The following is a 12080-nucleotide window of genomic DNA, read 5'->3' as shown; positions in this document are numbered from 1 at the left end:
ACGCATATCTAGTGCCAGGGTGGAGTAACGGCACAGAGCAGGATCACGGTACTGGCCCTGGGGGTGCATGACCGGTGCCAACGTTGTATTGCTAGCTCCGGGGCGGATGGGTTAGTAGTGCCAAGGCTGAGTTACCAGCAGCTGGGTGGATTTCCTGGCGCCAGAGCTGCTTTAGTGAATCAGAATCAGGTTCCCAGTGCAAGGGTGCAGATCCCGGTGCCAGGAGTGGGAGAACAGCAGCAGGGAGGGAGGAGTTCTTGGCATGAGGCATGAATCATCAGAGCATATAACACCACAGCGGGGTTCCCGGCGCCAGGTAGACTAGCAAGGCAAGGGTGGGACAGGGACACCAACGTCTGTGCCATGAGGTTCTTTCTCTCTGCCAGAGCTGACAGCAGTGCAGCATTAATGAATCTCTCCGAGACCTCGAGCTCCTAATGAGGAACAGATGGGATGGCCTGTTTGGCACATTCAAGCAACGAGAGTGGAAATGCCAGGAGCTCAAGTGTGGTTCTGCAGCTTTCTACCTGGCGCATCTGTCCACCCCTCCATCTTCGCACATCTTCTTCCTGTCCAACCATCCACCTCTCTGTTGTCCCTCAAGACCTCCAGCCTGTCTCACTGGCCCCTTAATACCACTGAATTGCAACCCTCCCTGCTCTGACATTTCCCTCTCTCCCTTTTCTTTCACCGCCGCCTCCTTTTTGGCTTTGTCTCTCTCTTATGAAGCCTGACACTAATATGCTACCTCTGCGGGAGAGTGAAGTCAGGGACTGAATTGGAAACAAATGTCGTGGTACTCTCCCAAGCTACAAACCAAGCCCCACCCCCTGGACACTCAAACTAGGCTCCACTCACAGCAGGCTCCATAATTTGTGAGACTGTTTCCTTTACTGCATGCCTTGATCAGCCGTGAAACAGCTGACAGTTAACCAGCCATTGTTAGGTTTCAGAATCAACATCTCATCATCATCATCATCTCCTCATTCAGATGAATGGGGAAGTTCAGGCTGCCCAAGGCAGATATCGCTACAGCACTCATACTCTGGTCCCACTTTGAAAGTTCTTCGCAATCACAAGGGATTTGAGACTTTTTGAAAAAGGAAACTTAGATCCGGGTGCACAAGTCCCAGCTCACCAAGCCACTGCCACCCAGCTCGCTTGGGCGGTAACACCTGGCATTTGAGATGCCCTCTAAGAAAACACGTTTCACAGATAAACCTTCACTGTTGCATCATTATTCTGTGTAGGGATGGGCAAACTGGCCTGGGTAGAACAAGAACCAGCCCAAAATTACTCATCCCAGACCTTCTTAACTCACATTTTAAATCACTTTTCCACTGTTGCGCTACCTGATTTTGGCTAGGGCCAGAAGTGGAGCTGCTGTTATCCCATAAGAATGGTTTTTCTCTCTCAGTTTTCCAACCCAGCCGCATGCAGGCAGCATCAGATACTCAGCAGCATGTTCCGTGGGCTGTGTACACTGGAAATGGCGATGCCTGTTTTCTGCCTCCTGCACTTTTACATTTCTAAGAAATTCATCTACTTGCAGAGGCAGCAGCCATATTGATCTCAGAGCTGCTGCTGCAGCCTGTTCCAGAGGGGAGGCACACACCATGCTCTTTCTGACAGAGACTTTACTTTTGTTCTTTCTTTACATTGTTGTTCCTTAATCAAACAAAGGAAACCATTTAATACAGGAAGTGTGCAGCTGCCCATTCCAACACCGGCGTGCTGGAGCTAAAGCTCTCAGGCTTCAGGGACGTTTAGATCCAGATCTAAACTCTGATCCACAAGTGTCTCAACAGGAAATCTGCAGAGCAAAGAGCCTCTGAGAACTCCGGGAAGCCCCTGACCACCTGGACACTTATCTGCCCAGAACCTATACAGCTTTTGGCAAGAGGAACAGGCTGCGATGGGGAAGGGGTGAATCCTTATTTAGCCCAATCCTGGATTGTTGTTGCAAGAGGCCCCATTATCTTGTGAAACGGGCTCTGTTTTACCCCAGCGCAGTCCTGTCTGCAACACATATTTCTCTTGCATTTAAGACATAAAACCTGTGGGTGGTTTTTGTTTGTTTGTTTAAGGGGCACTGTCAAAGGAGGGGAGGGGAGGAAACGTACCAACAATTTGCCCTTTTTTTCCTGACACCTGTTGTGACTCCCTAGCTGCCTTGTATCCCCCAGGCAAAGGCTTCCACGACCGTTTCCAGGAACAGGCAAACAGCAGCAAACCACTGAAGGCAGCTCAGTATTTATGACCGACCCTACAGCAACAAACTAGGGCGTGCCACAGCCCATACCTCTGTGTATCACTACAAGCCAGCGCGTGGCGCTCAGTCCTTATGTGCAACCCAACAGTAACAAACCAGTACACAGCGCCTATGACCAACCTGGCAGTGACAAACCTCGGCTGCAGCTCAGGGTTTATGAGCACCCCTACAATAGCAAACTAATGCATGGACTAACCCTACCATAATAAATGTGGGATGAAGGGGAAAAAACAATGGAGACAAGGAAACAGGGCTCGTTTTCCTGCCTCTGCGGGGCGTTCTGCTGTTATGAAACATATCATCCCCTGCATGGTTTAGAGAGCTGTACACAATTATCTTCCAAGGCAGCGTCTGCGAGTCTGCGGCCACGGCCCCACACAGCGTACGGCCACGTGTGGTTTTCCCCGCGTGCTCTGAATAAAGCGCTCGCAGCGCTGGGTGGGTTTGCCGAGCGCACCCAGCGCTGGTGAAGAGGCGCCAGATCCAACAGCCCTAGAGACGAGAGGCCTCCGTGCCCAAGAAAGGCATGGGGCAGTGCCAGCTTCCCCGTGGGCATTCACCACCCAGTGCTGCTGCTGAGAGCAAAGACACCAGTCGTGATCGCAGAGTGTGGGGGGGTGATGTTCATTCCCAAGAGCCCGATCCTGACGGGTGCCAGGCTCCCTGCACGCTCCGCAAAGCCAAAAGGGAACAATGATGCTCAGGCACCAAACTCATTTCCTATGGACCCCCAAGCAGCCAGGAGACAGCAGTGATATCCCAGCCCTGTGGATGCGCGAACGCTTGTCTCTCTCACCCACAGAAGTTGGTCCAATAAAAGATATCACCTCGCCCACCTTGTCTCTCTCAAGGATTGTAGACTGTGCCCACCACCGCGATATCTGATCTACCATGTCCTGCGGCCAGTCTACCTATGGACGTTGCCTTGAGCCTTTCCTAAGGAGGCAGCAAGCGTTTCGCTTTCTTCCTAAAGGCAACCGCCATCTACCGCACACACCAGCCTGCCTGCGCCAGCCCAGCTGGAGCCTCTCACAGCAAGTCACGGAGTCTGCACGTTAAATAATTCATGCAATTCAAAGCGCCCATAAAAACCAACAGAATCACTCAGAAGCCAAACACTGCCGGAGGCGGTGCTGCGGCTTGGGTCTCCGTTCCAGGGTCCATGGCAAGAGAATTCCAAAGCTGGTCTCGACCAGCGGTGGGGAAACCTAGGCCCTAGCTGGGAACGGAGCGTGTGACCCGCCGGCGGTGCAGTGGGTTCTAAACGCTGGTTGCATCTGCAAACCACGTGGCTCATACTCAATTCAGTGCCTCAGCAGGTGAGAACCTGTCTTCACTGCTGGCTGGCACATGATTCCTGTTAATTGGTTCAGCACAATATCTATGCTGCAAAATGACACTACGGAGAATAATATCAAGCTTTTCTATAGGTCAGTATCATTATCCCCATTTTACAGATGGGGAAACTGAGGCACGGAACTATGGTATGACTTGCCCAAGGTCTCCCAGCAGGCCAGTGGCAGAGACAAGACCCAGGTCCCCCAAGCCCAAATCCAGCGCTCTGTGCACTAGGGCAGCCAGCCTCTCGTGTAGAGAGCTCTGGAAGCCCAACACTAATGACATGACTCTAATTGTGCCGGACTATCTGAGCAGGCCATTCCTCCCTTCTCAGACCTCCCTGTGGCAGAACGTCCCACAATGCATTGCCCCATGTTGCTGGTGCCATGTGCGTACATCCTCTAGGCGTTCTCCCCATTGCTAGGACGCCGTGGGGTAGCTGCCCCGATTTTCCCAGATGCACAGCTACAAAGAGGAAGTGTGGTAGCTGAGGATACACGCTCTAGACAGACACACAGTTGTGTTGTAAAACACAGCTGTTGTGTGCAGTGGCAGATTAGCCACTGGGCCAACGGGGTCTGTGCCCAGGGGCCTCAGAAAAATGGGCACCCCCGTGCCCCAACCCACTCCGCCCACCCAGCGTTCTCCGGGTGGGTGGAGCGAGGGAAGCCTGCTGGAGCACGGGGGGAAGCCGGGGCAGGGGAGAATGCAGGCAGAAGGGGTGGGGAGGGGCCCACACTTGCTCTGGCCAAGGGCCCACAAAACCCTAATCTGCCCCGGCTGCATGGACCCAACTCAGCCAAGTTGGTTGGAACCAAGTCAGAGGTGAGAATCCCAAACCGGCTTTGAGTGCAGTGGAGACAGGGCTTTAAAACTGCGGTTTGCTCTCGCAGCAATGGGCCTGGGAGGAGCATTAGGGGATTTGAGCAGCAGCGTTAATAGGGTGAAATGAACAGAGAGAAAAGGCTTAATGTCAGGGAAAGCGATCTCCTCGGCCTTTACCCTCTAACAATTACCATGTTGGAGCCCAGCAACGTCCCACCGGGACTCCTTTATAACACAGCAGTGCCTGGACAACTTGTGAACCAACCCCGTCCTCTTGACTGTGTAAGCCCCACGTTACCAAACCACGCGACAGCCCTGGGCGGCACTTCTACACCCATTTGCTTTAACTGCATCCATGGGGCATTTCCAGGGTGCAACCAGCTCCCCCAGCAGGCCTGGCTTTCTAACAGGACCCCAGACTCCGAGAGGGAAGGGGTGGGAACCCCACCGCTCAGCGCCTTTGCATTGGATCTGGCCAGAGCGCTGGCAGCCGTGCAAGAGAGAACAAGCTACGGCAGGGGAAGGAGTCAATGGGACAAAAAGGGTCTGGTCAGGAGCCCCAGAACATATATTGCTTGGCCAGCTCTGTTGCTTCCTGAAGGTGCCCAGGGCTCAGCTGCACACGGACGGGGCAGAACGAACGGTCCCCGGACGCAGCGCTACCGTACCAAGCACCGGGCGTCCGTGTTTGCTCTCACAGACCCACAGCAGGGCACTGAAGAGGCTGGTTCAGGCTCTCGGGTCCTCAGAATCCTGCCGCCCAGCCCAGCCAGGTGCCCAGCTGCGTTAGGAGGCGTCGGCTCAGTACAAACCTCTCTCACTCCACCCAGAGAGGAGCAGGAGACAAAGCCGGGAGGGGAGCCCGCTAGCTCAATTTCCTTCCCGGGCTCTGGATCAGGATTCAAACAGCCTCTGTTGTGTCTATTCCCCTGCCAGGAGCTGGCCTTGGCATCTCTGCCCAGCGAGGCCCCTGCATTTGGCCCTGACACTGCACGTGACCTGCCCTCTCTTTCCCTAGGGGCACGTCATTACCCAGCAGCAGGCCAAGGTGGCAGTAGCCTCTCCTCTGGAAGCCCCCGCAGCAATGAGCACAGCTGAGACACCCAAAAGCTGCCCCCTCCCTGCACTGTAAGACATGGAATAGCTTCCCCCCAACAAAACCAGGTCATCATGAGAAGCTGGGAAGGCAGAGTGAAGCCGCCTGTCTGGATTCACTCCCACCCAAGCCCCAGCATCCCCAGGTAGTCGCTGCTTGGAAGGTGGGGGAGCCGGACAAGCCGATCCGCAATCTCTGCTCAGGATGCAAGAAGCTGGAGCAGGGGCCGACTGCACCGGGTCAGGGCTGCACTGAGATATGGACCGGTCTGAGCTCGGGGCAGTGAGAAGAGAGGCCGGCAGGTAGGTGTGGAGGGGCTGTGCAGAGAGACAGCGGCAAGGGGCAGGGGGAGGCAGAGAACATGAGGACACTGGGGGGGGGGGCGAATCGGGCGGGAAACAGCGAGAGGGGGCGCATACAGCACCCCTAAGCTCTAGAGGTCGGGCTAGAGTGGCTGGCGAATGCCTCTGCTCACAACCTGTGGTCTGGGGGCCTCAGAGAAACCGAGCTTCTGAATCTCATCCACCCCCTATTTGTGCAAACCATTAAACCACCTGGGCCACCTCTGCTCAGGTGAGAGCCGCCTGTGCTCGGGCAGAGGGCACTGTGTGGGGCCCTGGGGCTGAACTGAGGGGCATCTGCACGGGTCAGGGAGGGAGGCCCCGGCGCTGGGATAGCAGGGGGGGCTGCAGGGCAGGACTGAGGGGCGTTGGCAGAGCTGTGGGGGCAGGGCTGGGATAGTAGGGGGGCTGCAGGGCAGGACTGAGGGGTGTTGGCAGAGCTGGGGGGGCAGGGCTGGGGGGACTGCAGGGCAGGACTGAGGGGTATTGGCAGAGCTGGGGGGACAGGGCTGGGATAGCAGGGGGGCTGCAGGGCAGGACTGAGGGGCATTGGCAGAGCTGTGGGGGCAGGGCTGGGATAGCAGGGGGGCTGCAGGGCAGGACTGATCGGAGTTGGCAGAGCTGGGGGGGCAGGGCTGGGATAGCAGGGGGGCTGCAGGGCAGGACTGAGGGGCGTTGGCAGAGCTGGGGGGGCAGGGCTGGGATAGCAGGGGGGCTGCAGGGCTGGACTGAGGGGTGTTGGCAGAGCTGGGGGGGCAGGGCTGGGATAGCAGGGGGGCTGCAGGGCAGGATTGAGGGGCGTTGGCAGAGCTGGGGGGGCAGGGCTGGAATAGCAGGGGGGCTGCAGGGCAGGACTGAGGGGCGTTGGCAGAGCTGGGGGGGCAGGGCTGGGATAGCAGGGGGGCTGCAGGGCAGGATTGAGGGGCGTTGGCAGAGCTGGGGGGGCAGGGCTGGAATAGCAGGGGGGCTGCAGGGCAGGACTGAGGGGTGTTGGCAGAGCTGGGGGGGCAGGGCTGGGATAGCAGGGGGGCTGCAGGACAGGATTGAGGGGCATTGGCAGAGCTGGGGGAGGGCCTGGGGCAGGGATAGCAGGGGGGCTGCAGGGCAGGATTGAGGGGCATTGGCAGAGCTGGGGGAGGGCCTGGGGCAGGGATAGCAGGGGGGCTGCAGGGCAGGACTGAGGGGCGTTGGCAGAGCTGGGGGGGCAGGGCTGGGATAGCAGGGGAGCTGCAGGGCAGGACTGAGGGGCACTGGCAGAGCTGGGGGGCAGGGCTGGGGGGCAGGGGGCTGCAGGGCAGGACTGAGGGGTGTTGGCAGAGCTGGGGGGGCAGGGCGGGGATAGCAGGGGGGCTGCCGGGCAGGACTGAGGGGCATTGGCAGAGCTGTGTAAGGGAATTTTGCACAGCGCCTGTCTGGCCCCCTATGCTGCTGTGCAGGCAAATCCATCAGCCCCTTGATTTCACAGCTCCCGTTTAGGGCCTGCTCCTGCTCCCGTGCAGCCAGGAGGGATCGGCCCCTGACTTACACACGCGCAGAACTGGAGTCACAACAGCAGAAGGAGCCCATGAGCAACAACTCAAAGGGGAAACCCGCGCAGCGGCACCTCTCCAAATGGAGACCAGCGGCTTCCAAAGAGCAAGACCTCAACGCCCACGGCACATGTGCAGCCAGTCTAAGCTTGTGAGAGCAACACCAGCCAGTGCGGGCTTTAAATTGTAAACACCTTCTGGCAGGGCCCTATAATAAATATATGGAGACATACCTATCCCATAGAACTGGAAGGGACCCTGAAAGGTCATTGAGTCCAGCCCCCTGCCTTCACTAGCAGGGCCAGGTACTGATTTTGCCCCAGACCCCTAAGTGCCCCCCCCCCCCAAGGGCTGAACTCACAACTCTGGGTTTAGCGGTTTGAGCATCGGCCTGCTAAGTTATCCCACCCCCTGGGCCTGTCTGCTACACTTAGGTGACTTGTAACCGGTTACGGATCACGATGTCTAGAGGGTCTGGCAGTCCCCAGGTGCTGTCCCCCTGCCCGACACACGAGTGATTTCTCCTTGTGGCATAGGACACCAGCATCATGCTGCTGATGCAGGGGGTATAGGGAAGGGGGTATTTTCCCCCTACAGCTTGTTCATGGAGTAAGAGGGGACTGGGGGGAATTTGACGTAATTATTCAGCAGGGGTGTCTCCGAAGCAGGAGAAGAGCCTGTCCAGGGGGGACATGAGAAACAGGAGCCTCCCACCCGAGGCTGGCTAGTTGGCTGGTTGTTGGGTTTGGCGTGCAGGGGCTGGGTGGTGTTGGTGGCCTGTGATGTACAGGGGGTCAGCCTGGATGATCAGGTTGTCCAGTCTGGCCTTAAACTCTATGATTCCAGAGTCAACGTCTCAGGTTGCGTAGCTCCCACTTCATCATTGTGCAGCAGGTTTTGTTACAGGCAACGAGTGCAGAATTTCGACGGTGCCCATATACCTCAGCTTGGTGGGACTCCTTACATGGACAGCTCATACAGCGAGCTAAGAGTCCCTGGGCCTCTCTATAACAAAGGTGGCCACCAAAAGCCAGACCCCCTTTGGAGACCAAAGCTGCAGGACTGTAAGGAGGACGACGCGGGTCCTGTTTGCCTACAGAGTCTCCATTCAGCAGGCCTCTGGGTCTTAGTCTCTCCTCCGCTTCCACTCAAGCCTAGGTTTTGAGAAGAGGAGGGGGAATTATCTAGTGTGACTGACGGCCAGGGCGTGACTAGGGCTCAGGGGATGGAATTATGAACACTCACTGAACGCGGCTGGATTCAGTGGGGATGAAGCGAATTGGGTGCTATGGAAATGGCTCAGTGAGGAGCTCCCGAATTTCCAGGAGAACCTTCTGCCTGCTCTGGATTTCCAGAGGTGGTCTGGAGAGAGGGCGGGGTCAGTCCAGGGGAGCGAAAACTTCTCTTCCATGCGGGAAGGGCAAATGCAGCCGGGCCATCAGGACGAATCCTGGATTGAGGGCTTCAATGCGCTGGGGCCACAGTCTGCCATGGGAACCCCGGTGCAGAGGGTTTTTAAAGATAGACACCACAAAGCACTAAGGACTCTCCCATAGAGAACAATCCTGTACTGGAGAACTGGATCGGACAATAATGGGTCTCTCCTGTCTCCAACATCTATGTTTCACTGGATTAGCCTCTTACAGGCCTCCAGTCTGGGTCAGCCTACACTGCGGCAGAATCTCAAGCGCTCTCGCTAAAGCCTCCAAGAACAGCTGCAGCTATCTGGTGGGTCACCCCCGGAGACACCCCCTCTACAGACAGGGGTGTCCTTGGAAGAGACACAAGGGGCTGTTGTTGGAAGCAGCAAGCACTCCCTTCACCCGCCCAACCCTAGTGAGGTATCGTACGGCAGAGTGGGACCTTTCCCCACCACCTGCCTTCCGGCCACTAGCGGATGGAGCTTAGGAAGGAGCTACGGGTCACATCCACTGCAGGGTTCTGACACCTTCCTCTGGAAGTCCAGGTGCTAGCCCCGGTCAGAGACAGGCCCCCAGTCTAGACCGAACTCTGGCCCCATGCAGCAGGGCTAGGTTCCTCACCAGCCCGGCTCCCTTTGACCCCAGAGAATCCCGTACCTGGGCTCCTCCTGGGTGGATTGTTTTCTAAACAAACACTATTGCCAAGGAATCCTGCAGGTTAACCAATAACCTTGGGAGAGAAAAGAGCCCGCAGCAGGGTGATCTTATCTTATCAGAGGCCTTTGGAAATGCCCAGGCAGGGCTCCTGCTGTCTCTGCTGAGGGCCCCCTACCCCAGCACATTGATCTTATCAGGGTTTCTCCTGGACTAGGAAAGTAAAAGCCACACATCCAGCTGTCTGCTCCCCCAGTCCTGTCCTATCACCAGCCAGGAACTGTCATGTCAGCAGGGTTTGTGAAACCTGTGTGCTGCCCACACCCTTATTGTCTCCACTGCAGAGTCACATCCTAAAGCAGCGTGATCTTATCAGGGTGCGACCCACAAGGTGGTGGGGAGAGCGGGTACAAGGAGTTACAGGTTCCTTAAGTGCATGTCCTGGGAGAGAGGTGGGGGGACTCCGGCTGTGACCCTGCAGCTCTGTAACGTGGGACCCCGTCTCTCTAGCAAGCCAGATGGAACAACCCCAGGTGGGACCCAGCTCACACGTCCGCAGCCATGGGAAAAGTTCAATGCAGGGTCCCTGAGATCCTGGGAAATGCGCCTTCATCCCCTGGCTGTGGCACTGCCTCAAGGAAAAGCACCGATCAAATTCTGCCCCCGAGTCCATCCTGCCCACTCACAGGCTCTGCCTCTGCCTCACTTTGTGACCTTGGGCAAATCACTAACTTCTCTGTGCTTCAGTTTCTCCATTGGCGCAATGGGGATAATACCACCCAGAGGTGTTGCGTGTCTTAACTAGTTCCCGAGTCCGAAGTGCTTTGAGATCCTAGGATGGACGGTGCTATGGAGAGGCAGAGCATTACTGCCGCTCTCCTCACCTGGTCCCTCTCTGGGCTGGTGGTTGTGGTGAGCTGTGCTGAGATCGGGGGAGGTGCCTGGCCTGCTTTCACTGAGCGGCCACCCAAACAACTCACCAAGACTCAGCACCTGAACAGATCCGCTCTGACACACAGCGAAACAGGAGGGACTCGGACTGTGGGCTAAGTGACTTAGGAAACAATCAGTGATGTGATCACCCAGGGGTCACAGAGGAATCCCCCCATCTGGAGCACCTTTCTGGAGGGACTTTACCCACGGCTCTGGTGCTGGGATGGAAGGACTGCTCCAACCTGGGAAACCTTTAGCAAGGCCTGAAACTCAGAGCTCCCCAGAGAGAGACGTTTCTTTCCTGGGGCTACTTTAGAAAGAGGAGACAGGCCAACCCCCTGGTGTGAGCTGACAGACCCCTAAGGAGGAGAGACCTTCATCAGGCCCATGATGTTAGAGGGACGGGAAAGGTCTGGGGGACCATTGGAAGGGGAGTTCTGGACTCTTTCTCCAGCTCTGGGCTCCTTTAAAAAGAAACAGCCCCAAGGCCTCTACATCCTGCTGTAAAGAAACAGCCCCTCTACACCCGGCTGTTGGGATGGAAAAGAGCATCCTGATCCGGGCAGTGGGTACCCCAGGGGAGTGCCCTGATCCAGTTCACCTATAGCAGGGACAGGGAAGGTGGTTACCCCAGTGTGTACCCTGATCCGGGTCGTCTATAGCAGGAGTGGGGGCCATGGGTACCGCAGGGGGTGCCCCAATCAGGTCCCCTATAGCAGAGAATGGGGCGGTGGGTACCCCAGGGGGTGTCCCGATGCGGGTCCCTATAGCAGGGGATGGGGCGGTGGGTACCCCAGGGGGTGCCCTGATCCAGGTCCCCTATAGCAGGGGATGGGTACCCCAGCGGGTGCCCTGATCCGGGACCCCTGATCCAGGTCCCCTATAGCAGGGGATGGAGGCGGTGGGTACCCCAGGGGGTGCCCCGATCCGGGTCCCCTATAGCAGGGGTGGGGGCGGTGGGTACCCCAGGGGTCCCGTCCTTGGCGCTCCCCGGGGACTCCCGAGCGCCCGGCTCCTGCGGGCTCGGTGCCCCCCAGCGCGGCGGCGAGCGGCGGCTCCTACCTGCCCGGCCCCGGCGCTCCCGGCTGCCCGTCTCCCGAGCCCGCTGCGCCCCGGCTCCAGGGACGCCCGTGGCCGGGCCGCGCCGCCCGGGGCTGGGGCGGGGAGCTCGGCGGCGGCGCTACGGGCAGAGCGCGGCGCCCTGGCCCCGGCTTCCCTGCTCGGTCCCGGGCACGTCCCAGCCCAGCCCCTCCGCCGCCGTATTCCTCCGAGGAGAGGGGCAGCCACACTTCCCCGGCTCCCGCGGGCGCGGCCCCCAGCTCCATGCAAAGGGCGGGCTCAAGCCTGACCCCTCCCCCTTCTGCCCCTCTCCTCGGGGGTATTTTAGGGTGGGGGCCCTGGGGTGCCAGGCACTGTACAATACAGACTGAGCCAACCCCTGCCCCCACCAGCTCTCTGTCTAGACAGAAAGGACGGGGTGTTATCCCACCCCATTTTACAGAGGGGAAACTGAGGCACGGACCCATTAACTGAGTCTGCCTCAGAGCCAGGAACCGAACCCCGATCATTAAGATCAGGGCCCCACTGGGTTAGGTGCGGCGCCGGTAGTACAGTCCCCACCGGAGGAGTTTACAGTCATTCTCCTGGGTCCCAGTCTAGTGCTTTAGCCTG

The 12080-nt window shown here is 57.9% G+C and overlaps 1 protein-coding gene across 2 annotated transcripts in view; it reads right to left on the bottom strand.

The window, feature by feature from the left end:
• Positions 1-11662, bottom strand: part of DOK4 (docking protein 4) — a 46009-nt gene extending 34347 nt beyond the window's left edge. The window contains exon 1 of one of the 2 annotated variants that reach the window (XM_044986887.1): positions 11472-11662. The gene's annotated coding sequence lies outside the window, so the exon portion shown is untranslated. The remainder of the gene's footprint in view (positions 1-11471) is intronic. The other variant, XM_044986886.1, reaches the window with a different exon arrangement.
• Positions 11663-12080: the final 418 nt, after the last annotated feature.

The sequence above is a fragment of the Mauremys mutica genome, chromosome 14 (assembly GCF_020497125.1).
Source record: "Mauremys mutica isolate MM-2020 ecotype Southern chromosome 14, ASM2049712v1, whole genome shotgun sequence".
Taxonomy (NCBI): Eukaryota; Metazoa; Chordata; order Testudines; family Geoemydidae; genus Mauremys; species Mauremys mutica.
Note: the sequence above shows the minus strand (reverse complement) of the source record. Positions and strands in the feature narration are given on the sequence as shown.